Here is a 27,827-nt window from a genome sequence, read left to right as displayed (position 1 = left end):
TTGGGCTATGAAGTTTCACGCCATTAAGAACCTGCGAGTTGTTGATGCAAGTGAGGCCTATCAGACAGGTTTGCTCCCTTCCTAACTTGCTATTGGTCTGCGCCCTCAAGCCTTTGTGTACTTTCCTTTACGCTCATCGCCAATGCCAACCAAAAGTCTTCCTTCCCCCCATTGTGCACTCTTGCCACTATGTTAGCGATTTCTTGTGAGTAGACTCCTTTTCTAAGTGTTCTGAAAGCCTTTGCCTGCCCATGTTCTTGAGATTGGGCTTCGCGGGATTTCTGAACGAGCTTGAGTGTCACGGAGGATAGAGTATATATGCCTCCCGGTGCAATTCTGCCCGTTTTGCTCAGGCTGACCAGCTTCTTCTTTGTTTATTTCTTCCTCCTTGTCTTGAAGTTCCTTATTATGACCTATGTTCACCTCATCATCTTCATCACTCACTTCAACTCTGACCGCACGTTCACCATTAACCCCATCATCAACAGGAGGGAATCCTCCTATCACTAAAGTATCAGAGACTGAACACACTGGCCTCTTACTCATGCAATTTTGTCTAACAATTTGTGCCTTTCTCTCTTCGTTCACAACACCCTCGTGATCTTCAGGTGGAGCGCCATCAAATAGAAGGGCAAGAAATGCCTCAATGGACAAAGCTTTCCTGTAATTGCCAGATTTGATAATATGGTTCTGAACATCAAGTTTTTGTTTAGCCAGAAAGTTTTCGAACGGACCCCAACCCTTGTCCCAGAAAACGATGAGCTTTCTCGGAGTCAATAAAAACTGTATCATTGACTCTGTAAGCCCCAACGTTCTCTTGCCAGAAAGGAAATGACAGCGCATGTTAGAACACTGGTTTCTTGTGTTGTCTACATGTACATGTACATTATTTATTATACACGCAGTAGACCTCTACATAATTTGGGAAGTACAACCTGCAGATAGTTTTCCCAGAACAATATGATAATACACATGCCCAATGCCCAACCACCGCTTTGAAAAGCTTGGAGGGTCAATCAGTGGTAAATCACTAAACAACATGCCTTCGCAGCGCTCGTAAAACCCTGTGGTCAGCCACTGTTTATGTGCTTGTAATTCTTGAGCGGGAAGGCCAAGGGGTGTGGAGCATGCAAGGTGAGCATGTGCACTCTTATTGGCTACGTTCTGGCTGTACACAAGCCATGGGCGCTGTTTCCTTATTGGTCCATTCTGGCTTGTACACGGACCATCGGTACCAATGGTCCGTGTACAATCAATTTAATATCGCTTCTATCGAGAGTGTCCGAGTAATGGTTACCATTTTTGTAATTCCGTTACCCCTGCCTTTTTTGGAAAAATGATGGAGTATGGAATATCTGTGCGTATTAATACCCTAAAACTGCTGCAAAGTTCAAACTATAGGTACATGTACATGCACTGTAAAAAGATAAATGGGTACCTGTGGCCTCTATGTTATAGATTTCATTTTAAAAATTATGTTTGAAAAAATGCTTCACTTACTGATGTAATTCCGTTACCGAAATATTTTGGGCCTTGGACCTTCCTACATGTAGGATGTTTCAATATTTTATTACTGGTTTGGTGGTTGGGCTATAACCACACATTATTAAGGTGTTTGCAATCAGGACGGTCAACGACTAATTCATAACATGGAAAATAATAGTCAATTTTGTTCTGATATGTAATTCTGTGACCACGGAATTGCCTTATTACTGTACATGTATGTACATGTACATGTAGATGGATTTCTTGTGGGCGTCTTTTTCTGAGGTTGGCAAGCCCGTTGCCTGACCAGATCCTGGGGGATCGCTGGGTGATGAGCTAATGATATGAACATTATGATTCAAAATCTCAGAAAATTCCACGACAAATTTCAGAAGTTCAATAAAAGTTTATCAATTCTAGTAATTCATTATTGACCCCACTCACGTAACGAAAACTTTAAATCATTTTGGGGGCATTGATAAGAGTTCATTTTACACTTCTGAAAGAAAAATTTGGGCCCAAACTTTGTAGCGGGTATATGAAATTGACATTTATGAATGAGAATATTTGGAGTTTGCTTAAATTTCTCCTTTTGTGAGATTGCGGGTAAAGTATTACTCCATACACAAACATTGGAAGCAAAAATTTGAAGTGCCCAGTGTTTGGGCTTGTGCCACTTACGGGTATGCAATCTTCAAGTGTAACCAGTGGTAACCGTGAACCAGCATACTCGAACGAGTGCTATCATTAAACCTATACTTTCTCATGTCCTTGATATTATCAGTTTTGGCGGGTTGGATTAGTGTCCTTGCTGGGTAGGCCATGCAGCAGTTGTTTTAACAGCAAATGACCAGTGAAAAATAAACAACATGGATTATACTCAAACTCAAAAAGAAGGAAAGTGGGCAAACCATTTTGAGTGTGTGTGTGTGGTTTGTGTGCCACAGCTTCGATATGGATTTATTCGTAAACTCCAGCGGAATACCAACATACTGTTGCGCACCCGCAAATCTCGGAATTCTAGCGCCCCCTAGTTTTACTTGTTCTCGGTCCTTGCATTTCTCAGGGTCTCTTATTTAGCTCAGCTATGCCTTATGGACATGTAGCAGAGACGCTAATTTTGTATTAAGTTATTCATGCTGTACTCTGGCATGATCGCGTGTTCCTTCACTCCTTTATCCTTGTGTTTTCTCTGCTCAGTTTTGGCATGTCGAAATTCCCCTCCATGTGGCTGCGTGGTTGGGCGTGGTAAGGTTCCCTGAAATGCTAATGTCCAGAAACCTCAAACTTTGTAACTGTCAATCATTCGCTAGAGATGACCGGGTAAGCACTTTCATGCACCCGGCTCTACACTTTGTACACGTGACTTCTTATTCTGTATTTTACATTGCTACACACGACCCTTAGATTCTTGCGCACGACTTTAGCAGGAAGTCATGTGACCCTTTGAGATGGAAGATTTTCATTGGTTGAGCTGTTCAGCGACGCTCATATTTTATTAATTCCTAAGCCTCTAGAATCCTATAAATAGAGCAGATTTTCCTAAGCTCGTCGGTCAGGTGCGGCGGACCAAACCCTTATTGCGAGAGCGGAACCCAACGTAGTGCGGCGGTTGGACCCTTACCGAGAGAAGTGCGATATTAACCATTCTTATGGCGAAGAAATGTAACCATATGAATGGCCAGCTAGCTTAGCTTGGACCGATGCGAGAGCGGTACGAATTAGCCCAGGGTGCTAGTGAGAGTCGTAGCGGCCCGTCACCGCTACGTCCGAACCGATTGCCGGGCGAGACACCCCCGTGTCCCCCGCCACCCTTGTCCTGCTAACTAGCCCAGTCCTCCCCGTCTCTACGCTGAGCCAATGGTACACAGTGCGGCGACTTTATCATTGCGCTCATCACATTGCGGTCTGAGCGGCAGTGCGGTCGGTACATACCGGCGCTGGCCCCGTCCAGCCCTTGCTAGTCACCGTGGTGGTCCGGGACAGCTCCCACCACGGCCCAGCCCGATGAATGTAGCCTAGCTGTGCGATGCTACACACACGTACCGTACCCACTCCGTCTGACTTGCATTTCCAATGGTCCTGCCAAACCGTAGTTTAGTTACACTCATATACGACTTCGCCTCTCTATAACTTTGCCTTTTGTGTGTTGTATTATGTTAAGCTACACCTTCTTCAAACCCACATTGAACTTTGATGAAGAGAAGTGAGAGCAATAAACCAACCATACAGTTTGACTGTCACCCAAACCCCTTTGTTTCACGTCCACCCTTTAATAAATTGTTGACCCCAAATATCACATCCCGTAGACACTAATGAAGTCCATGCTACCATCGACTTGATATTTAGGGAACGCAACAATACGTATATTGGGCAAACCGGTACACAAGGCAGCACCTGCAGCCACCTCGCATAAAACCATGCACATTGAGCTGAACCCTGTACAAACATGATACCCATGACCACAAGAATTCCCCAAGGCATAAGTTCCAAGTATACCCCAAAACTTAAGGGCGTTAGTCAAGAATGTCAATGATACCCACGATCACTGAGTCGAGAACGTCCAAAACGACTCTCGATTGATTTAATACCAGGCACAATAAGATGTGGATCATGATGTTCTTCTGCACAAACTTCAGTACTATCGATATAGGGGGATGGCTTTGGGTTAGTTTAAAAGTTATCTTACCAATCCTCCTCCTTTTTTCTACTGTAACCAACCGAATTTCATGCTCTGCATATTCATTTGTATGGTACCCATATACTTCCCCACATGTACTTGTAGAGGAAATTTCTTCCTGACATAGCCAGGACAAACTGTGCATTTTCAATGCCTAGCGAAGCATGCGCAGGTTATGGCGTGGTGCAGTGCCAAATTTGAGACAGCCATTCCTGCGCATGCTGTCGTGAGAGGAGTCACGTAGAGTGCTGGTCTCTCTTCGTTTTTGGGGTTTCTTTAGTTTATAGCCACATTGCTTTCATCCTTGGTTGTTTTCTTGAAGTAAAAGTTATTGTTGCATTGAGTCCTGACTGATGGCTGTGGCCGACAGCAATTTAGGTGTGTGGGACTAGATTCTGGAGAAGCATACTGTTGCTGCTGATAAGAAGCTCGGAATGCTGTAGATTCTTCCGTTCACTAATCTTCTGGCAGATCTGTCATCCTCTGGTAGCCTTGTCCTCCCCTGTAGTTCTTACGTCTTAACCTTAGTTCTCACAGTATTTTTCACCGAGTTGAAATAGTATACCCGATTTCCACTATTAATTATTGTCTTTTTTAGACGTTTGTCCAATAATCGGATCCAGTATATGTTCCTGAGCCCAGTTAGAAATAAATCATTTCGAGAGTGACCCGCAAGAAATAGTCCAACTGATTTTTAAAATTTTTTTTCTCACTTGGTCACACTACGTTAATAATTCTGATACATCTTTTATTCTTTTCGCTGATGAAAGTAACATATTTTGTAGTCATGGTGATGTACATGTACATGTACTTTACGACACAGTTAATCATGAGATGAGAAAGGTATCTGATTGGATTAAAGCAAATAAATTAACACTCGATATAAACAAGACTAATGATATGTTGTTTAGCAATCAAAAGCACCACCTGCCTACTGGAATCTATAGAGGATAGAGAGATAACAAAAATTGACACAACAAAATTCTTGGGATTATACATGTCCAATGTAGATGACTGTTTAACTTGGAAAAAACACACCAGTCATATTTCTACAGTTATTTCAAGATACGTAGGTGTCATCTTAAAGTTAAAATCGATCTTTCCTCACAATATCTTATTAGCTTTGTATATTACATTACATATGGGATTCTTGCATGGGGTAATAGTGGTAGTGGTCATCTAAATTGAATCCTTAAATTACAGAAAAAGAGTTCTATGTGTTATCAACAATGCTAATTATCATGAACCTACATGTAGTCATTCTCTCTTTTATAGCTCTAAAATTTTAAAGGTCATGATATCTCTTATCTTCAACAATAACAAATTGCCTAAATCAGTGTGGACACTGTTTACTGAAATGATGGAATCCACAATTTTTTTACAAGGCAATGTCTCGCATTTCAAAGGTCTCATGCCCGGACTGCATTTTCTAAAGCTACGGTAAAACATGAGGGGCCAAAGCTGTGGAGCTCAATTGACAATTCATTGAAAAAATTGCCAGTTCCTGCATGTTTAAGGGTAAATATAAATATAGATTATTAAATAACTATTTATCTGACAATTAAGTTAATCAGAGGTTTACAGCCTACATTGTTGTTTGTATATTTTATTGGCTTTTTTGGCAAGTTGCGAGAAAGGCATTACTTCTGTTGTGTTTTGTTTTCTTCCAACTTCTTCTCCCCAAATCCCCTTTGTTTTGTACACGTTTCTTCCACCATCCACCTTAGCAACTTTGGATCTTCATCAAACTTACACCAATGAAGGATCCTTGTGTATAGATGGTCCTAAAACAAAGACGTCGTCATGACGTCCTCAAGTGATTTATTATTGATTTTTTAATTTTTTTTTTTCAGCCCATTGACTTTGTACACATTTTTGAGGCACCATTTTCCTCATCAAAGTTACACCAAGCACAGACCTTAAGGCAAAGATAATACTAGAATAATTATGTCGTGATGACGTCACCAAGTGATTTATTATTAAATTTTGAATATTTAAATGTTATGTTAATGTTGTAAAAATCCATATAAAATCAACCGTGACCTCCCGCCAAATTCTGTTTGTGGCAGGTGTCAGAGTAAAAATGGGTCTTCAATCTCATGTGGGTCAAATCACGTGACCTTTCCCTCTGGACGAAACTGGAAGTGGGCTTATTGTTTAGAAGTGGTAATAGGTATCAACTTGCTTTCAATGGTGTTAGTCGGTGGGGGTGTAGTATTCTTCAAATCATCTGCTGATGACATCATGTAATCATTGAGCGCCCTCTAGCGACAGGCTAAAAATTCTGAAACCGGAATTTTGAGTGGATGTCTGCGGCAAAGTTTGTCCGAATCACCTGAAAAGTCAACATGTGTGTGAAATTTGGGGCCGATGACGTCATCAGATCGGAAGTGTAGTATAACAAGTTCTCTTATTTTTCAAAATTCGGTAAAAAATCAAACATAACAGATTTAAGCATGAATTGTGAAGTGAAGTGGATAAGTGGTGTACACATGTACTTCTTCACACAGATGAAGCACCAATGATGAAAACCTCTTTATTTGTGAACACGAAAATCCATTTCGCATAATGTGCCTTGGCTGCTGTGGATGTGCAATATCTGTCTGTAACGCCAGCAGCGCACTGGCGTAAGGCATATGCTCAGGACCTGGCAAAATGCCGAAAGGGACAAATGTTTAAAATCTCTAATCTGTGCTCTTTCCGCGATAACAATAATGTTTTGTTGTTTTTTTTGTATTGCACGTCTGGTTGAGTTGAAACCTTGCAGATAGTTAGGAAGGGAAGCTTTATAAACCGAGATTGGCTTCATGTGATGACAATGTCATTAGCCAACGAGTCACGTGACATTAGAGGTGCACTATTTAAAACTCCTGAAGTATATGTCTAATTGGGTTCAAACCTTGAAAGGGAAGTGATTTAGACGATTATTGACCTCATGTTATGATGACGTCATCAGGTGAAAAGTCATGTGACATTAGAAGGGCAGCCTTCACAGCACTATATACCTTGAAGTACATGTCTGATTGGGTTCAAAACCTATCTTGAAAGGAAAGAACTCTAGACGAACACTGACCTGATGTGGTAATGACTTCATCATGTGATTAGTCATGTGACATTAAAAGTACATTCTTTACAGCCCTATATCTCGTGAACTTCATGCCTGATTGGGCTGAAATTTTGTAGATAGCTGGAATGGGAAGTGTAACAGGCAAGGTGACATGATGTAAAGGGTGCAAACTTTAATTCGTTATATCTCCTAAGATCCAAAAGGGTTGAAATATTTTGTCATAAGGAGTTCACCAAAAATAATATTAGAAATTTTGGGAACTCTCGGATAGATGTTTGAGTAAGAAGTGAGAAATCAAAGTGTGGTAGTATACCAAATGAAGGAATGCCCTTTTCTTAAGAAAAAAAGAAAATGCGAAAAAGTCCTTTGCTCTGTCCTTAAGACTGACAAAACCTCTAGTTTTATGTGTATTTATTATTTGCATTTAATTGGTAACAACGTTTGTCTGTAGTTTCTGTAGTGTTGTCATACGTGTCCATGGAGCCTCCACTCGACAAGCATATGCTTCTTGGGGGTCTCCATCCATCAACTAAATATGTACCATCGTTATCTCTGAATATTATAAAATAGATAATAAATGAAAATAAAGTGATGTGAAAGTGAGTAGAGCTAATGTAAATGACAGCCAAAAAAAATAAAACTGACTTGTCAGGGTGCCCGGAGCGCTGCGCCGCTTCGCAGGCATGGCCCGGGCTAGACTGCACAGGTACATGTACATGTACATGTGTGACATGGTGTTTAGTGACTGATTTCATTCTTCAAATGTTGCCGTATAAGCCGCAGGGACATTTTCAATGTATAAGCAGCATATATTCCAAAAATTACGGTATGTTAAAAATATATCTTTATTAATAAGAAATATTGATGAATGGAACTCAAAAGCAAGCAGGGAGGTTCGTTTGAACCCCCGAACCCCCCCAGCCTACAGGCCTGGTTGGTGAGGGTGAAAGAATGATCAAGGATGGTATGGGTCGAAAATGGGAGTGGATTTATTTCCATTCATCTACATGTGTATGAGGTCAGATTGAAGACTTTTGTTTGATTTTGGCGTCAGAGAAGGGGATATGGTGGCCGACTTTTGCTTTTTCGGTGCCTAAGTAAACTTAGCTATTTTGCCAGCTTTTTCATCACCCGGAATACTGCAATGGCCGCAGTGTTACCAGATGTTGAATGTTAATGAAGATAGCTGGATGTCACAAACGATTTTATTCTGAGGTATGGGATTAGAAATACATGTAGCTTGTATGGCGCTGAGACAATCACTAAAAATACAGCAATGAAGAAGTTTGACTTTTTTAATCCATTGTACATGTATGGCCTGGAGGAATGGAGGATGGTAAATAACTCAGCTGTGAACATAAAAAGTTTATACATGTAGATGTACTGGTACCACTGTTCTGAAAATCTTAGAATACTTAACCCTAAAAGAGCAGGGTTGTTTTGGCCCATCTCACAGACTCAGTGGGGGGGGAAGGGGATTCCCTCCCCAAGAACTCGGCAGCACCTTGTTTGATTTTGTAAAAACCTATCAGGCATGTAAAGACACTCCTTATCATTACAAATGCAAAGTTTGAACTCATTAAATCCTTTTGTTGTTCTGGTCATGTGAAGTTCAAGGCTACATGCGTACCATACCAGCTATGGGTACCAGTACCAGCCTGCGTACATTGAGTACCACAGTTGAAAAAGTATAAATTGTTGGCTGATCTGTCGCAGAAAAACCTACGCTGCGCAAGAAAAGCATACATACATGTATCATTTTCACAATATTCATGTCAAAATGACCCTGAAAACTCTTAAAGTGTTCAGCTCTTAAAAAAATGAACTTGGCCAATATGCTGATAGAAAAAAAGGGAGGGGACAGATTCTGCCCCCTACCACGGCCCTTTTAAGGTGAAGTTAGGAAATGTGAAGTCTGCATCTGACAGTGTTGAGGGCAGGATTAAGGGAGCCGTCAGTATCAATTTGAAGTGAGCTGTTCCAAAGAGTGTTCATTATTTTGTTACCAATATTACCTCTGACATTGATGTCATCGATATGTAATATTTGGGAGATTTTATGCCATAAGGTGGGTGCTAAGCAGGGAGAAAGTATCAAAAGGGTATTGGAGTCTTCTGTGTGGTTTGTCTCCTTATTAAGTAGTATTTAGGGTAGTTGTTTCGATCTGTACTGTATGGTTTCAGTGGTTAAATACAAATTATTAAGAATCGATGGTAAAGGGTTAGTGGAGGGTTATCACATTGAAGTTGGAGATGAAATTGGGAAGTGCACTGGAGAGCTCCAGTTCAGAGTTTAAGAGCTTGATATTGAATGCTGTCCAGTGTTTGTGTCATTCATGTACATGTGATAGTAGAATCTGAATGAAAGCTTCACATTCGTACTCAAGAATAAGTTTGATACACCAGTTCACTTGTAAATTCTAATTTGTGTGCACACTATGCGCATGTACATGTAAACTTGCAAGTGGAAGCAACAAGCTTGTGTGGCCCATTGATAATGGCAGGGCCCAGATTTCAATGTCGTGTCTCTCAGCTTCTGTACATTTTTTCACTCTTGTCTTTGGAAAACCCCCTAAAATTATTATACCTTTTACTCTTTGGTCTAAAAGGGTTTTATTCTAAATAACAAAAAACAAGCTTTGCTTCTTCCCAAGTGCATGATCAATCTCAAAAGGACAAGGACTCCTTTCTGACCCTGTCCAATTACATAAAATAGTTTGGTACTTCAGGATACTATGCATCACTTGTACTATGCAGAATTGCAGGTTAAATTGCAGGCTACAGTACCTTCAGACAGGGTGTAGATGTTTATTGGCCACAGATATATACATGTACCTGTAGGTGATCAACTGAGAATGCTGGATGGCACCCAAACATATCGCACATCTTGGTTTCACAGCTCATGCACACAGAACGGACCTCATGCTTTTTGAATGAACAACATTTTTCAAGTTTTATTTTGTTCTCCAAAAATCTCGCTCACACCGGAAAGTAATAGCCATAATGGTTTTAGAGGGTTTCCTGTAGACAAAAGTAAAAACAAGTGCAGATTAGAAGCTGTGAAAAGAATGATGTTGATATTTGTGCCCCTGTACATTTTTCAATGGGCTGCTCAAGCTTGTTGCTACCACTTGCCTTTTATATGCATGCGTACATAAATAAGATTTTATGAGTGAACTGGTCTATTAAGACAGAGTAGAGCTGAAATAGTATTTTACAGTCAGTGCCCAATGTGATTCTGTTGATAAAGCAGTTAAGTTTTCTTTTGCATTTTACAGCGATATTATCCATTAACTTGTTGTCAAAAGTAACACCCAGGAATTTGGTCGGTTTTGGGATCTGGATTCATTGGTTTTAGATAAACTTAAAGAGAGAGTTATTGGTCTTCTTTGTGAAAATGACTGCAATTGTGTTGGGATGAGATAGCTTGAAAGCCCATAGTTTGCACCAGAAGATAATGTTATCGAGATGTTTTTGGATTTTCTTCTCAAGGAAAGAGATGTTTCTGTTGGACTTCCAAATTGCTACCGGTATACAAGTATATTACCGGTATCTGCATATTGAGAAACTCTGACATCAAGGAGGTTGTGAGAGTGATCAACATCAAGAGTAGTGGGCCAATAATGTTGCCCTGAGGGACAACATTTTCTTAGATTCTTTCAGTGGAAAGGGTTTTAGTCGTACTTGTACCAGTAGCTTGCATTTTCTAAGAAGCTTGTTTTTCAGGCTTTGTTGATGGCCGATTCAAGATTAAGGATGTGGTATGGAGTGGATAAGGTGGCAAAATGAAGATACAATGTATGGCAGGATCTTTCCCGAGTTGGAGAATGGGAATGAGGTTACTATCTTTCTACTCTTTGGGACATTGAGAAGTGTGCCAAATCATGTTGAAGATTAAAAGTATTCCCTGACTTTTATGGGAAAATGTTTGATGTCCTTATTGTTGATTCCATCTTTGCCAGGTGTTGTGCATTTGGAGGAATCAATGGCATGATTCAATTCATTGATATTGATTGAATGGTTCATCAATTACATTAAAGTTTCATTGTTATCATTTAGATTTAGATTGTTTTCAGTGTCTTGTTACATGTAAGTATTGATGGAAGAGGGACTGTAATTTTCGGTTCTACTGATTTTGGCAAAGTTGTTGACCAGTGCCTTGGCTTTATCTTTAGAAGTACCAGAAATGATATCATTGCCATTGTAGTGTTAAACTGGATACTACCCCTTGTTTGGATAGGATCAATCCATTTGATCTTGTTTCTGATAACTTTTGTGTTAGTCTTGGGATTATATTATCGTAAAATCTTGTAAGGTTTTTCAAAGCCTGATTGTGTCTTTCCATGTGAACATAAAAGGCACTGTCCAGTATGATGGTTCCACCTCTGACTTATTACAATCAAGAGTGAAGTCAAGGAGGGTTGTGTTTTGGTGCAAACCCTGTTTGGCATCTTTGCCTTCACCTAGTCAGAGGATGGGAACTGCATGTACACTGTACGTGTACATTCACACCAGAAGTGACGGTCGCTTCTTCAACCTTGCCCACCTGAGAGCAAAGACCAAACTGGATGCAGTACTTCCCTGAAAACAGCTCTCTGCAGATGATGCAACACTAGTAGCACACACATACATGTACAAGAGCGACTAAAATGACTTTTGTTGCACATGCTTGCAAGGTGTTTGGTCTTCTGATCAGTCTATAAAATACCAACATCATGGGGCAAGATGTCAGCCCCATTCCCAACACCTAAATTGGTGACAACACATGAGGGGTCATAGACAATTTCATCTGTATCTACCTGAACCTGAGTTCATCCATTTCGAGAAACCTCTCTCTAGACGCTGAGCTGAGCTCCTGTGCAGGCAGAGCATAAACAGCTATGGCCCACCTACCAAGAGGGTTTTGGACCACTCCATGCTTACTACCAAGATGCAGGTGTTCTGGGCCTGCATCTATAGCACTCTTCTTTACAGCAGCGAGGCGTCGACCTGCATGTAATACTCCTGTTAAGAACGCAGACTCAATGTTTTCTGAATCTGCAGCCTGAGAAGGATACTTGATATCACCCGGACAGTACTGTGTGCCTAAAAAGAGAGAGAAAAAGAGAGAGACCAGCTGGAAGCAGGCTGTCAGAGCAGTAACCCTGGCTGGCGAGCAACAGAGAGAGACTAGCTGGAAGCAGGCTGTCAGAGCAGTAACCTTGGCTGGCAAGCAACAGAGAGATGCCAGCTGGAAGCAGGCTGGCAGAGCAGTAACCCTGGCAGGGGAGCAACAGAGAAAGACCGGCTGGAAACAGGCTGTCAGACCAGTAACCCCGGCTGGTGAGCAACAGAGAGAGACCACCTGGAAGCAGGCTGTCAGACTAGTAACCCTGGCTGGTGAGCAACAGAGAGAGACCAGCTGGAAACAGGCTGTCAGACTAGTAACCCTGGCTGGTGAGCAACAGAGAGAGAGAGGCCAGGTGGAAGGACAACAGGAGACACAGACACCAGCAAGCTGGTTTAGCTCCTATGAACCCAGGCACAGGCTTCACCTGCAGCACTTGCAACAGAGCCTGCCTTTTGAGGATTGGCCAGTTCAGCCACAGCAGGTGCTTCAAGTGAACCACTGTTTGACCAACTCAGGCTACCGGTACATTCAGACAACGTTTTAAATTCACTTAAAATGGTAGTTACAGCTGATTTGGTGTAACTTTTGCATTGAAACGATATCTGGATGCTTTCCAAGTTACACCAAATCAGTTTTATTTCAGTGTTAAAATGGGGATTTAATCCACCTGAGAGGGAGGGTTTAGCATTGAACCAAAATGGTGTTTGCTGAAACACATCCGGTTTTAGCCAGCGCATTGACATAGAGTTATGTAACAGCTTTTCTTTGGTGCGCTTTTGTTATAAACAATGAGGTATACAGTGTAACCGCATGCTGAACGACCCTTGCAATGCTATCATCCTACAAAACTGCCATTACAACATGGAAAAAAAGCGGTCACTCTCGCCTGCCTCTCCGTGGTATATTGCACTGCCGCTGTAATCGGGGAAAAAGAGATACATTTTGTTGTATTTGCCCTTCTAAGGATGCCTAAGACTGGTAATTATGTCTGTAAGGCTGTGGACTGCTGATGAGCATTTTCCTAGGGCAACCATCATTTGTTGCATCGCAATGATATCTGAACAAGTGTCTCCCGATAGAGCACCATGTTGCAAACATAACACAAACTCTGGTACAAGGGTGAGAATCAGCATGTTTTTTACAGTAAGTATATCGGCCCAACCAGTCCAAACTTGCTTCAAGCACACGCCAGCCATGTGTGTATGTAAACAAACTTAAGTGGGATTAATTTAAATGAAAGGAAGTTCTTCATGACCCAAAGAAAAGGAGATAAACCGTTTTGGGTTAAAGCTGCCAAGTTAAAGTGGTTCCAAAGGCTTGGCGGGTTTTAATTTTATGACTGCCACCTGTGGTGAATGACCATTTTAACTTTTATCGTTTTCACTAACACAGTGTCTGAACATACATGTAGCCTCAGGTGCAGCTCCATTGTCTTACCAGACTGGGGGATGCCAACAACCCTTTAGTGGTTGGGCAGTGGTTATTTCCACATGTGTCGTGTAGCACAATCCAATTTCTTGTTGGAGGCTATGCAAGGGGAAGCTGGAGTGTGGGAACTGTGTGATGTGTTAACCCCGGTGCCTTCTCCTGTATTGAGACAAATCAGATTGTTATTGATGTCATCAATAATTTATCCATTGTGGTCAAGTTAAGAGTTGCCACACAGCAGGTTAAGACTGTTGAAATCACAGCCAACAATGTAAGGCTTGCTTGTACATGTACATTCAATGATCTGATTTGGAATTCCACAGAAGTGTTGGAACCTGTTTTGTACTTGACGGCAACACCATACCGGGTACTTTGTCATGAAAGCACACCCACCACCACTTTTCTTGTTAGTATTGTTTCTATCATGTCAATAGACATCACAACCAGGTAATCTAACATTTTTTATCATCTTTCAACCACATTTCTTGGATGTAAATAATATCTGGTTTAGTGGGCCAAGAATGGATCTATAGCATTGTTAAATTCTTTTTATTGGGCTATGAGAGATTGTGCATTCCATTGTAAAATAATTCAACCTGTGATAATGAGGTAAATATTTATGATGATGTGTTTGGATTGCCTAAGGGGAATGACTTGCATTTTGCTAGGTAGACTACATGTACATGTATGTAGTTGCTTGTGCTCCCATCTTCATTTGGTGTGATTTTGCCATATTCTGTTTTCCTTGCACCAGTTGGTGACTGCGATGCTGTTCTATGTCTTTTTTATGTTGTCTAGATTCCTCAGGTCTAATTTGAAGGTGATCAGTTACAGATTTTTGCAGCTGTTCTCTGGTCATGTATCATTGATAGCATCTCAGATTGGCATTACTCTGGTGAAGTGAGTAGTTCCAAGATGTTTAGCTCACTACAGAGACACTGGTGTCGGGGGTCTATTTGCGCCGCTGTCCTATCTTCAGTTTGGGTAGTGGCATCCTTTTGTTGTTTGGCAGGTGTTGTGATTTGGGGTTATATTAAGCATATACATTGTATGATACTATGATGTTTTGTAGTCCTCTTTCCTGTTAGATAGTTTTGCACCCACAGTGAGCCAATGCACTTTGAGTGTTGTTCCCCACATTTGCAGCCTTTAATCAGATCTTTTTGTCAACATTGCTCATACAAATGGCATCTTCCACATCAGACGCACCTCATTGGACTGCGTCAATTACTAGCAATATGACCAAGTTGTTGGCAATTGAAGCTTCATATTACAGGTGAAATGATGGGCTAACTCAAAAGGTTTCATACCCCAGTTGGAACGTGCCAGGTACTGTAGGGTGGGTGAACTGAAGATTAGGCAGACAGAGACTTTTTTCTAGTTGGCTGTATGTTCTGCGCAGCAGGGGTTTAACCTCCAAACTCTCAGTTTATTGCAAGCTTCTGGTATTCCATTGTGATTCCAGTGACAACTGCCTTGCTTTGAGTTTTTTGATTTAGCAAATTTGGTAGTTCAGGCCCATTGGTCATGTTGCCACATGGCTTTTAGATTTCTTGCCCTGGCCGGAGTATGACATCTAGCGGTAATACCCCCTGGGTCATTCTTGAACACGCTTCTCACAAAATAACCAATAAGACTATTCAGAGCTTTGGCTTCTTCTGATCAGATTAACTTTAGCAAGTTTGACATCTGGGGAATTGATGATGACTAGTGTACAGGTAGGTTGCCTCTTGGTTTTTTGGCTCTTGGTAAAAGTGACATACATGTACATGTAGGTTGGGAGTTTTGTGGAGGTCTGAGTCCGTGTAGACATCACTGTATGATATTTTTTTGGTCATTTATGGCTTTTAGTTTGAGATTGTGATTCATTCTGAGCTTGACTGATTAATCTGTCTAGTGGTGATTATTATTATTGAGAGTGTAATTGTGATATATCGGTTGGTTCCCTCCGGTGTCTGATTCCATTTCATCTTCCATTTTGAGCTGAATTTAGTCCTAAATGGGCCTTGAAAATAGGAACATTGATATTATTAATACCTCTTGATTTTGAGATATCTTGCCAAAAGGATCGCACAGTAGAGGAAGGGTTGTGAATGGGTGACAGATTAAACATTTGCCATGCACTCTGGAGCATCCAGTATTTATGTCTGATTGTGGTTCGACCATATGTCATCTCCCAGAAGGATTCACTTCACCAACCCCTGCAACTCATGTCCGAAGGTTTAACAATGTACATCTCTCACTGTTTTTTATGCTGTTTTTTCAAAGTGGCAGCCAATGGGATTATTTTTGTTTCTGCCTGACATGGGTTGTCTTTAAAAGTAGTGTACTAAGATACCGGGTACTGTCATTGCTGATCCTGGGATTCCCAGAAAATTTGAACTTACTGCTGGGGATTTTCTATGCTATGACTTGTACTAATAGCACTTTCCCTGAGAAAAATTTTATTGGTAAAGTACATAACGGCAATTTCCTTCAGGGTGACATCATAGTATGCAGCAGTGTTTTTTTGTCAAAGGTGCACATCGTTACTAATTTTTGAGAATTGTTTTCTTGAAATTTCTAAATACTGAATTGTTGTTATCAGGTAATTGGTATAGAAACCTGAAAGCTCCTTGTTGATGGGTTTTTCAGGGTGTGTGGTAGTATTTCTAAAAATTGTGAGGCATACGAAAATTTGTAAGTAAAAATAAAATCTGATTTAAGTTTAAAAAGTGTTTAAAATTTTTATTATTATTATTTGAATCGAATAAGTAGCCAACCCTGCTTTGTAGCATTCATGGATTTCACTTCTTGCAAAAGTAGCTGTCTGCTGGCAAACTGTGACAAGCTCAGTGACCCTCCTGATTCAAATTCAGTTCTGACCTGCTTGCAATAGCTACGTAATATATCTAAGCAGGGAACAGACACTACTTGGACAATGTTTTTTGTTCTGGTCTGTTGCACTGTTCAGGCCTTTAAAGAAAACATACAGATTAGCTCTGGTAGTCAAATTTAAACATCTACATGTACATGTGTGTAAACTGAAGGTCAGAGAGCCTGTGCTTTCATTTCCAGCAAACTTTCTCAAAGACAAGTGACTTTTTATCATGGCATGTCAGTCTATTTGTTGGTGTGGAATTGATATGTCCAGTTGCCATCTGTAGCATGCATAAGAATAACAGGTTTTGAAATTAAAACCATTATACATGTATACTGGTACTTTGACAATACATTTAACAGATTACTTCCTTGTCTTTGCATTGAGTGGCACTGCCACTCACCAGCTACGAAAAACACACCCTGATGTAAGGATGAGAAACATGGGTCTGCTTCATGCAATATAGCTACACCCCAGACAGCTCTTCCCTCGTGCAAAAGAACTACCCTTACAAACCAACAGCTTTAGAGATCGGTAACAAATCTTCCAAAGGATCGTCAACATACCCGTCCTTTACCAACTCCGACTCCAACTCTGTGCCTTTTAAACAATCTGTCTGGCACTTCCGCTTTGGCAGCGGCAGTTGCTCCCCTGGATTGGAGGCAATGCAAGCCAAAACTCTTAATATCTGTTACAAACAGGGCTAAAACCTCAAGGATAACTTCCCTTACACTAGAATCTGAGTGTGGCTGATTAATACCCCTCAATTTGTACCTGCCTTTAACTTTTGACTGAGCATGAAAAATAAAGGCATCTGATTCCAGAAAATTCAGCTGCAGATAAATATTTCTGTAAAAATCTACTGGACTACACCTAGAATCTGTCTTATTTCTGACTATTTGTCTACCCTCTCAATACTGGTCAGTTGTGCTTGACAGAATGAGCAGAGTAAAACCCTCATAAGTGAAAGAAATGTCACGTTCATACGTAGGGTGGTGATACCCTACAGTGGTGGGGTACACCTAAGTTTTAAGTTGGGCATTGATCTCTCTGGCAATTAAGATACTCCAAATAAAGATCAAGAACTGGCACAAAGAGTTATTCTCACTGTATAGTAAAGTTGATTTATTTCCATTTGAAATCAAGTTGAGAAATTTAGGACTGTCCCATTATTGAGATTGAGAAAATTTACACAATTGCGGATACTAATAAATGGAGTTGACAGTGATATGGATTGATTGACCAGTAATGAAAAAAAAAAGCTTATGGTGTGAGTGTGATAATTGCAAGAATAAAAGGTAAGTCATAAGATGTGGCAGAGCTAGTGGGCAACGGGATAATTAAAGGATAATTAAAGGATAGGCCAAAGGATAAAAGGGCCCTGTGCAACCTGCTCTCTCTACAGAGTTCAGCTGTGTAAAGACCACACAATGAAACAATTCAGTATATGTAATAGTCATTGAGTTCAAACATGAAACAGTTGTTATGCTTCATGCATGTGTACAAGTCACACTGCCAAACTTTCCACAAAACTTTCATGACAGTGCGACAAATAAAATCAGTCCAAATGACGAATTTTTGAACTGACTTGGAACCCACACTTGGCACACTGTCAATGCAAACAGGCCAGAACTGTGCATAACGATAAATGAACGATAAAAGTTGCAAAACGTTTAGGAAAAAAGTGAACTTACGTTCTGACAGAACAAACTGCATGAGAGAGGCAGATTGTCACGTGGGCCATGACGAAGTATGGTGTAGCGTACAAGAATATGTTTATGTCTGGTATGAACTAACTCTATGAACTTTCAACACCGTGAAAATGCAGTTTTACCATTAAATCACCGTGAATATTTTGTCAAGGCAATGTAAGCCCGTTTTCACGGTGGAACGTTGATCAGCTTGGGAGCGGATTAGCTCACAGCAGTTTCACGCACTTTTCACGTCAACATCTTGGTAGCTTATGGTCCCATTGTTATTCATAACGGTACACCAGTCCAGCTTCCCACCATGGAAGATGGGAAAACAGCGGATTAACTGTCGAAGCATAATAAAAGATTAGTGTGATAGACAGCCAGGAATTAGCACTGCAGTTACCAACAAAAGGAGTGATTGAATACCCCTGTTTAGGTCTGGGCCTCCGGGAACCAGCGGAAACCTTGCATGAAGCAATATTGCGTGCGTGTTTTCGAAACCGTGATAGTGAAATGCGAAGGGAACTTGTGAAAACCACAAAACTTTCTTTCCACATGTTGTGAATGTAAAGCAGGTGTTTTGTGAAGACAGGATCCTGTCTTTCGTAGGAAAGACAGGATTGATTTTTCCTTTTTTGAGCTGTGAGAAGAGATGGATACACGTACGATGGTTCAAATTTGGCGGATGCAGCTGAAAAGTTGATAAGCACATTTTGCTTATGTAGAACCATGGAGGAAGGACACAATTTTTTTTTCCTGCTCAAAATGTGACACGATTCATAAAATTCCACGAAACTTGGTGTTGGATTTCACAACACCCCCCCTTGACCACATACCAGAAGACATATGAATATTTCCAACTTTTGTGGGCAAAAGGAACATAGAGTGGTGAAGTTACCACACCGAATTATGGAATTGCCAAAAGACTGTGAAACTGTATACAAAGTGGTGGAATAACAAAGCCGACAAAGTAGCATCAGAGCGAGCGAGGATACCAACGGCGTGTACATCATTGTCCAATCCAGCATCATGCATGGACAGGGTTTGCCAGTAATGTGCACTTGCCAGCCGGACCAGCAGTGATGGCTTTTTACTACTCCATAAGCAGAATTTTCACTAGTCTGCATCTTCCCCCAAATTTCAACATTCTTTTTGGCACTAATGTTTTCTGCTCCAACATCATGCATAACAGTGTGCTCTCGGTGCTGACTGTTGTTTAATTGTCGATGAGTAATCATAAATGGCCATGGGAATTATGAATTTCCAGAATATTCATGAGTATAACTCTGCTCAAGCAAATTAAATATAAATCACAGATATGCCAGAAAATAGAAATAAATGTTTCTGTGAGGTGACATAATTTGTGGGGAGTCGTTTTGCTGAAGTCCCTACAATGTTCTCATTCAGCTACAGGCCATGAAGTAGTGTATAAACAACCTGGCCGGGGTTACAAGTACATTGCAAGGATGCGAACATTGTGATTGGGGTGTTCAGTGTACATTTACACCTGTCACCACCACAGTAAGAAGACAGGTAATGGTACTTTTTGTGAGGGATTCAGATAATGGGTCCGTAAAGCATTTAAAGGATTAGCCCCACCGCAAAGTTAATGAGGAAGGCCCCCCAGATGGGCTCACTGCATTTTCACTGTGTTTTCACTTGACCTCAAGGTGTCGGCAAGGGGCCACATCCGGGATTATTTTCACGGTGTTTTCACCTTGTGAACTGCCATGAAGTTGCAGTGAAAAAAACAATTTCACAGTGAAACTGAAAATTAACTGCAAATTCATGGTGCTGAAATTCATAGTGTAATAGACTAGAACCCTTTGTAGCAGATATTGATGAGGATATGGTTAATTTATGATTATGACCATGAACAACCGCTGGGGCCACTTTACACAGAAAATACAACGATTTAAATATTATGTCGGGACTATGTTGAACTACATGTAGTAGGAACACTCAAGGTTTGTGAGAAAGTGCGTGGTATGGAAACCTGAGAGAACCCTAGACTTGACAAAGTTTGACCACCACAGAAACATGAGAAATCTTGATATGAGCAAGTTCACTAAATTGTAAAAAACAGTGTATGCCAAAAGACACATTGTAACTGATCTCAAGGTCATTAGATGTGCCTCTTTGTTTGCATTATATAAGTAAGAATCCATAATTTCCTTCAGAGCTGATGCAGGTACTGGCCTTTTCTTTGTAAACTTTACCAGTGCAAAGACTGTGGGATCATCAATTCCGTCCATTTTGTGTGTCCAAGATATGGATGTTAACACCTTAACAACTGGTGCTGGAGAATTACACTTTTTACTTACATGAGTCAAATATAGATATATAACCAAAGGGGTCTGTGTTTATGAGCTTTTTCCAAGACCCCTAGCCCAACTGGTAGTTTGCATGCATTATATGTGAGTAAAGTATGAAACCCAGCGATCGTATCGAGCCAAGCGTCGTACGTACGCACACCGCTGTGGAAACCGTTCACACATGGTTTGACTACTCACACATAAGAACAATGGCAATACATGCATTATCTGTTGGCTGCAGGCTTCTCCTGTTTTGTTTTAGTGGAACTTATGTGCAAAACAACTTAGAAAAGTTCACATTCTCTTACGAGTGGACTGAGATCCTTAAACAAAATGAAATTAGAAATAATGATGTTTGATTTGTCCACAGTTGCTAAAATTACAATACAAAATAACTTCATAAGGGGAAGTAATTTCAAAATATTTGTGCTAAAAACATGCCCCAGAGAGGCTTAGAATGCACCACAGAGCATCTCAACTTTAAACTTTTAAACTTTAAACCCAATGCCGTAATGGCTTGGCGCTTTGTGCTCACAGTCAGTTTTTTCACAATCCTCCAATCACATCCCTGCCAACATAAAGTGCCCCCCGCAAGGGTATTCTACATGCATCACTAACGATTCCAGTACACCTTCCTCCGCTCATTCCACAGCTGTACATTCCGCCCTTCATTCTTGAAGAAAACAAATATGTTCTAATTCCTACCAGTCACTCAAACGAACATTTTTACTTTCTTTGGTACATGTATATAATACATGTATATTCATCATAAATGGGTGTTTTATTGTGATGACTTTGATGAAGTTTTATATTTGGAAATAACTGGTTTTTCCTTAAATAAACCTCCTGACTGAAATGTTGGGTTCCTAGACAAGTAAGGAGATACCAGTACATTAACTTTTTGGTTGAATACAGGGTACATGTACATGTGTGTGGAGATCATCCACAATCAGTTGTTTAAAGTTGTTTTTCTTTTGTTGCTTTTCAGGACTACAGTGAGAACGCATCTACATGTATGCTGGTCTACTGACACCATTGTGCTGTCTTGGGAGGGAGCCAGCAGATAGACCAGGCCCACCCATTCCACTTTGTCACTATCTGGTGGTCATTAAAGGACACCATTCAGGTCGACGGGGTGTACTGATGAACGGTTGACTGATGGAGCAGGAAATTCATTAAGGCAGTAAAGGGGTGAGTTTCTATTAGGCCATTTTTTTTTGTCTCAGGAAAGTTTTACACGTTTGTTGCTGTAATACCTGCATGCATACATGTGCACAGCGATGTTTATTTGTTGCATACTCACCGCATTCCAATTCACATCACGTACATGTACTTATATCTGATTAAAGGGAAGCCAAATGAAGCTATTTTTAATTTTGAAAATATTCTACTATTTTTTCAACTTTGTGTTTACCACTTTTCAAATGCTGACTCTAAATACCTGTCTACATGTACATGTATGACTGTGGATGTCAAATCAAATTTCATATTGGTTAGTTTCAGGTTTGTGTCATGTCAGAATAACAATGTCTAAAGTCAGTTTTAGTTTTTTTTCTCGAATTGTTCAAAACTCAAAATTGTAACCGTGCTTCAAGGAGAAATACAAGGTACATGTATGTACATGTACATGTACCTTAAGTTATGGCACTTTCTACTTGTATTCGCTGTGGAGGAAAGGACAGACACTGAACTTGTTGAAAATTCTTTTTGACCTGTTGTCTTGGCAGCCCCTGTCAAGCTTTATTACCATAACTACATGTACTTTGTTTTGTCTACATACCAGTAATTTGTTTACAGATCCAACCAAAATATTTTACTCAGTGCCCAGTTAATATTTTGGTAATAAACATTTCACTCTAATTGGTAACATGTACAACTGTACTTGCATTCCAATTAGCTCTCGTTGATGGCCTTATACAATAGGCAGAACTTTACAGTTAGCAATATTTTGTGTGAAATAACATCATGTGGTGAACCTAATACCGTACAGAGTTTTTGCATACTGGTACATGTACAGGTGTATGGTGTTTGGTAGGATTATACCATGCAGAAAGGTGGTGTTCAGCAGGGTTTTGCTGATGTTAGGGTTTTCTATGGGGTGTTGTTACCCATAGTGGTGGGTGTACCTAAGTTTTAAGCTATGGATTGACCTCTCTAGCAATTAAAGTAATCCTAATTAAAACCAATGGGTTCAAAGAAACTATCCTCATTGTAGATTCGAATGAATTTACTGCTTTTTGAGATCTAGCTGAGAAACTGCAATTTAGAAAAACTGTTCCAGTATTGAGAAAAAAGTGGTAAAATTACACAGTGGTGGACCTTAGTACATGGAGCCAACATTAACATGGATTGATGATAAAGCACTGGCTGGTTCAGGTTTGTAATAAATTGATTGAGCAGTAACAGGAATAAGCTTACCTAGTGACGTACTGGTACATGTACATTACACATATGTATGGTCTAGAAATTACATTCTAAGTGCAGAACGGTTCCTGGATTATAGCCACTGATAAATTTGTAAAATATGGGTAGAATGGAAAAAAATATCGGGTGTGGTTAAAACGGATAAAAGTACAAGACATTGGCACTGTGCAAGCTGCTCTCTCTACAGAGGTCACCTGTGTAAAGAATACACAAAGAAACAATTCATAGACATATTATACTCATCAAACCTAAACATGAAACAGAGTTTGCGCTTCTTGTACATGCGCAGGTCACACGCTAAAACTTTCCACAAAACTTTCACAACAACACGATAAAGAAAAGCGATCCAAATCACAAGTTTTTGACCTATTGTAACCACATAAACTACATGTACATGTATATATGTACGAACTAGTGGTAAATCTGTCAATATAAACATGCTAAAACTGAACATAACAATGAATGAAAAATAAAAAATGCCAAAAGTTTTTAGACAAACATGAACTTCACATTCCAACAGAACAAAGTTTTGCTAGAGAGAGGCAGATTGCCACCTCCACCACAGTGAAGTACCACACAGTATGTCACATAAGTGTACAAAGTTAGGCTCATGACTGGCAAATATAACAGTCTAAGGCCCATGGACTCATATAAATATGAAAATACTGTTCACTTATGATCAAGACCATGAAGAACCACTGCATGTACATGTAGGACAGCTTAATAGCTAAAATGCGAGAATTTGGATAAAATATTGGTACTGAAACACTCGAGGATCTTGAAAGGTGAATTTGCTGTTTGCTCCAAGCACCACCCAAGAGATCTGATGTTGGGCTCCGGATAATGAGGTCATTATCATGAAGTCATATTAGATTATCTTCTTAAGTGAACATCCAATTGCATTGGTTGAAATTCGTTATTAACTGAACTTTTTTAGGGTATATGTCACGTCCAGAATACTAAATTGTGCATTTGTACTCTCTCATAGTTTCTTTATGCCAGGTTTTTTCATCGCAATTGCCAATACTTATTTTGTTTGTAAAACAGTCCCGAAACAGCTCTGTGTTGGTACTTGTTTACAAACACTTCTATCTATTTTTTATTTTTATTTTTCAACTCAATTCCTTCCACCAGTCGACTTTGGCAGTTTACTACATCTGATCGACTTCAAACTTAGCAGACCTTTGGACCATCATCCAAGAACGGTGCTGAATGAAATTCACAGTGATAACCTAATTAGTTTATTTATTATTGATTTTTCAATAATTAATTTTCCCCATAGACTTTGTACACAGATTGCACACAGTTTTTGGACTGTCCTATATCAGGCTATGAGGGCGCTATTGCAGAATTACGGTAACACCTGCCTGGGCTTTCAATTTTCAACAAACTGTCCTATATTGAACCATAGATGGCGTTGTTGCACAACATAGGGTTTGTACACACATTGTCCAGCATTATGCGTGAGCAGTCCTCAACTTCGACCGAGAATTACTACCAGAACGAAAAAGAAATTAGACTAAATTTTCCCTTCCGTTCAATCGCAAATATACCCAAGTGTGCAAATATTAAATAATATTTCATAGGTTTTTCCACTTTAGACAAAAATCACGTGACATAAAATTAAAGGAGCAGTTTTCCTGCACACGTGTTTCTAGCCCATTGACTTTTCACACGTTTTCGAGCCCCAATTTTGCTAACTTTGCAGTGTTTGATCGATGGCAAAATAATACCTAAGAAAGACCCTGATGCAAGATCTATAGCTACAGTATGACGTCACGGTGACGTCATTGCCTTATTTTATATTCATTTTTGGATATTTTATATTTTCCCATAAGATTCGTACACGTTTTTCTACTTAACACAAGTGAACAAATAGTCTTGAACTTTGGCGCATGATTACTATAAGAATGAAGGGGAAATGGGGCACTTTGGGCTGTGTTATTTTATTTGAAATATGCCTAAGAGTCCTAATATGAAGTAATATTTTATTAAAATGTTCAGTTTAAGCACAAACCATTTGACATGAATTTAAAGGAGCAGTGTTTCCCCAATGAGGTTTTTTTGCCCATTGACTTTGTACACGATTTCAAGATACTATTTTGAAACCTTTGAGATGTTTGATCGCTATGAAAGTGATAACCAACAAAGACCTTGATACAAAAATTATACTAAATAAATGACGTCATCTTGTGATTTATGATTGATTTTTCAAAATTTACTTCATGCCCCATGACTTTGTACATGTTTTGAGTCACTATTTTCGTCCCTTAGTAATCATTGAACATTGTCAAACTTAGGCAAGCACTAACTATACAACAAAGATAATTCTAAAATATTTACGTCATGTTGACTTGATTACGTGATTTATTATTAAATTTTGAATATTTAAACATTCCATTGAATATATGAAAATCAATATAAAATCAACCGTGGCCTCCCGCAACATTCTATTTGCAGCAAGTGCAAGGATAAAATGTGGTCTTGACTTCATCTCTTGTGGGTCAAATCACGTGACCCTTCCGGTTGAAACCGGAAGTGGTCTAGTGTTTAAATGTCGTAAATGCCATTAAGTTTTTTCAGCGGAATGAGTCTGTCGTTGTTAGTGCTGGGTTGAAACCCTGCTTATATCTTGAAGAGGAAGTGCTGGAGGCAAATATTGAGCTGATTAAAGGATGACCTCATCATCAACAATTGCTTTTTACCACAACGGACATTATCAACATGTCAAATTTTACTAATTTTGCCTGGATTCTACTTTTTTCATTAAAAAAGGGGTGTGACACCTGATGATCTGCGTGGGGACGTATTAAGTCCTGAACCCCAAACAGGACGGGTGATGAAGTCAATGACAACACCAGACCCTTAACTTGCAGATTCAGCGGGGCGTCGTTTCCCAATAAGTGTCAGAGTAATTTCGAAGTGTATATCATACAGTGCAACTTCTAGTCACTGTTATCAAAAGTGACATTCATTTTTGCACCAAAATGTTCACGATAGTGCAACAGATGTCATCTCTAGTGGTCCTGCAATCTTTGTTCTTATATTTTGTACAGAGAAAATGTGAAATGTGCAATCAATTACTGTTATGTTAGATATTATCAAAGTTGTTTGGTTTTTTCATGTGACAATGCATATTTACGATTATGCAAATAAGGTGGGGTTTGCAGACTGATGTCAACGGAGAATACACTCTTTAAGGCCCTGTATCTTCTGAAGCACATGCCCGATTGGGTTCAAATTTTGCAGATACCTTGACTAGACAGTGCCTTAGAGGAAAATTGACCTTATGTGATGATGACAAATGATGATGACAATGAGACAAGTCACATTGAACTCTTGAAAGCCCTGTATCCCCTGATGTACATGACCAATCGGGTTCAAATCTTGCAGATATCTTGAGAAGGGGGTGCTTTGGAGGAATATTGACCTCATGTGATGATGACGTCAACAGGAGATAAGTCATGTGACATTAAAGGGGAACTCTTCATTCCACTACACTTCGAAAAGAACATGTCCGATGCTGTTGAAACTTTGTGTGTGGCTGGAAAGGGAAGGGTTCTAGACCCAAAGTGATCTGATTTGATTCTGACCTCATCTGGTGACAAGTCAAAAGACATTAAAGAAATACAATTCATGTAACTGGTATCACATCCATTCGTGATGGCGTCAACAGTCGAAGAAGTCGTATATGTTATCTTTAAGTAATTATTATAATTTTAAGCTATTGTGAGAAGCTCCACAAAGTACAAAGCAAACTCTCAACAGTGAAAATAATATCACGTGACAAGTCATATTAGATTATTGGTTTGTCATTGTCCAGCATAAGGCATGAGCAGCGCTCAACTTTGACCGAGAATTACTACCAGAACGAAAGAGAAATCAGACTAAATTTTCCCTTCCGTTCAATCCCATATATACCCAAGATTCCAAATATTAAATAATGTTTCATAAATTTTTTCCAGTTTAGACAAAAATCACGAGACATGACATTAAAGGAGCAGTTTTCCTGCACACGTGTTTTTAGCCAATTGTCTTTGTACACGTTTTCAAGAAACTATCTGGCAAATTGTCAAAGGTTCGATCAACGTCAAAGTTACAGACAAAAAAGACCCTGATGAAATAAATGCCCAATTTATGACATCATGATGACGTTATTACATATTTTTAAATTGATTTTTGGATATTTAATTTTGCCCATAGGTTTTGTACACGTTTTTCAACAGCCTATTTTCGGCATGTTGGTAAATCTGAATGATTTCCCTCAATGTACACTTGAAGTCCTTAATAGAGAGAGGCTCCCAAAAAAGAATCGTCAAAATTACTTCATCAAGGGTCACGTGACAGGAGATTAAAGCTTCAGTTTTTCCCATAGCGTTTGTAAACGTTTTTCTGCTACGCAATATTATCGATCTTAATGAGAGTAGTCCTGAACTTCAACTGAGAATTGCTCTGAGAACAAAAAAAAAAATCATTATTTTTCATCTTCGTTTGATTACATGTATACCCAAGAGTCTCAATATCAAAAAATATTTCATAATTTTCTCTCAGTTTAAAGGCAAATCACATGACATCACAAAGGAGCAGCTTTTTTGCATAGGAGTTTTAAGTCCATCTACTTTGTACACATTTTCAAGCCACTATTTTGGGCAATTTTCATAGGTTTGATCAACATCAAAGTTACACACAACAGAGACCCTCATGAAAGAATTTTCTTAAACTTATGATGTCATAATGACGTCATTACCAAACAGAAAGTTCCGAA

At 39.7% G+C, this 27,827-nt stretch overlaps 1 long non-coding RNA gene across 1 annotated transcript in view; it reads left to right on the top strand.

Annotated features, from left to right (window-relative positions):
* Positions 1–27,827, top strand: part of LOC147798066 (uncharacterized) — a 102,649-nt gene that overhangs the window by 34,210 nt on the left and 40,612 nt on the right. Inside the window, exon 3 of the long non-coding RNA XR_015426476.1 lies at positions 21,627–21,829. This is a non-coding gene — a long non-coding RNA (uncharacterized LOC147798066). The remainder of the gene's footprint in view (positions 1–21,626; positions 21,830–27,827) is intronic.

This window comes from Acanthaster planci, linkage group LG09 (genome assembly GCF_054643075.1).
Source record: "Acanthaster planci isolate LZ-2023a linkage group LG09, COTS_SCS, whole genome shotgun sequence".
Taxonomy (NCBI): domain Eukaryota; kingdom Metazoa; phylum Echinodermata; class Asteroidea; order Valvatida; family Acanthasteridae; genus Acanthaster; species Acanthaster planci.
Note: the sequence above shows the minus strand (reverse complement) of the source record. Positions and strands in the feature narration are given on the sequence as shown.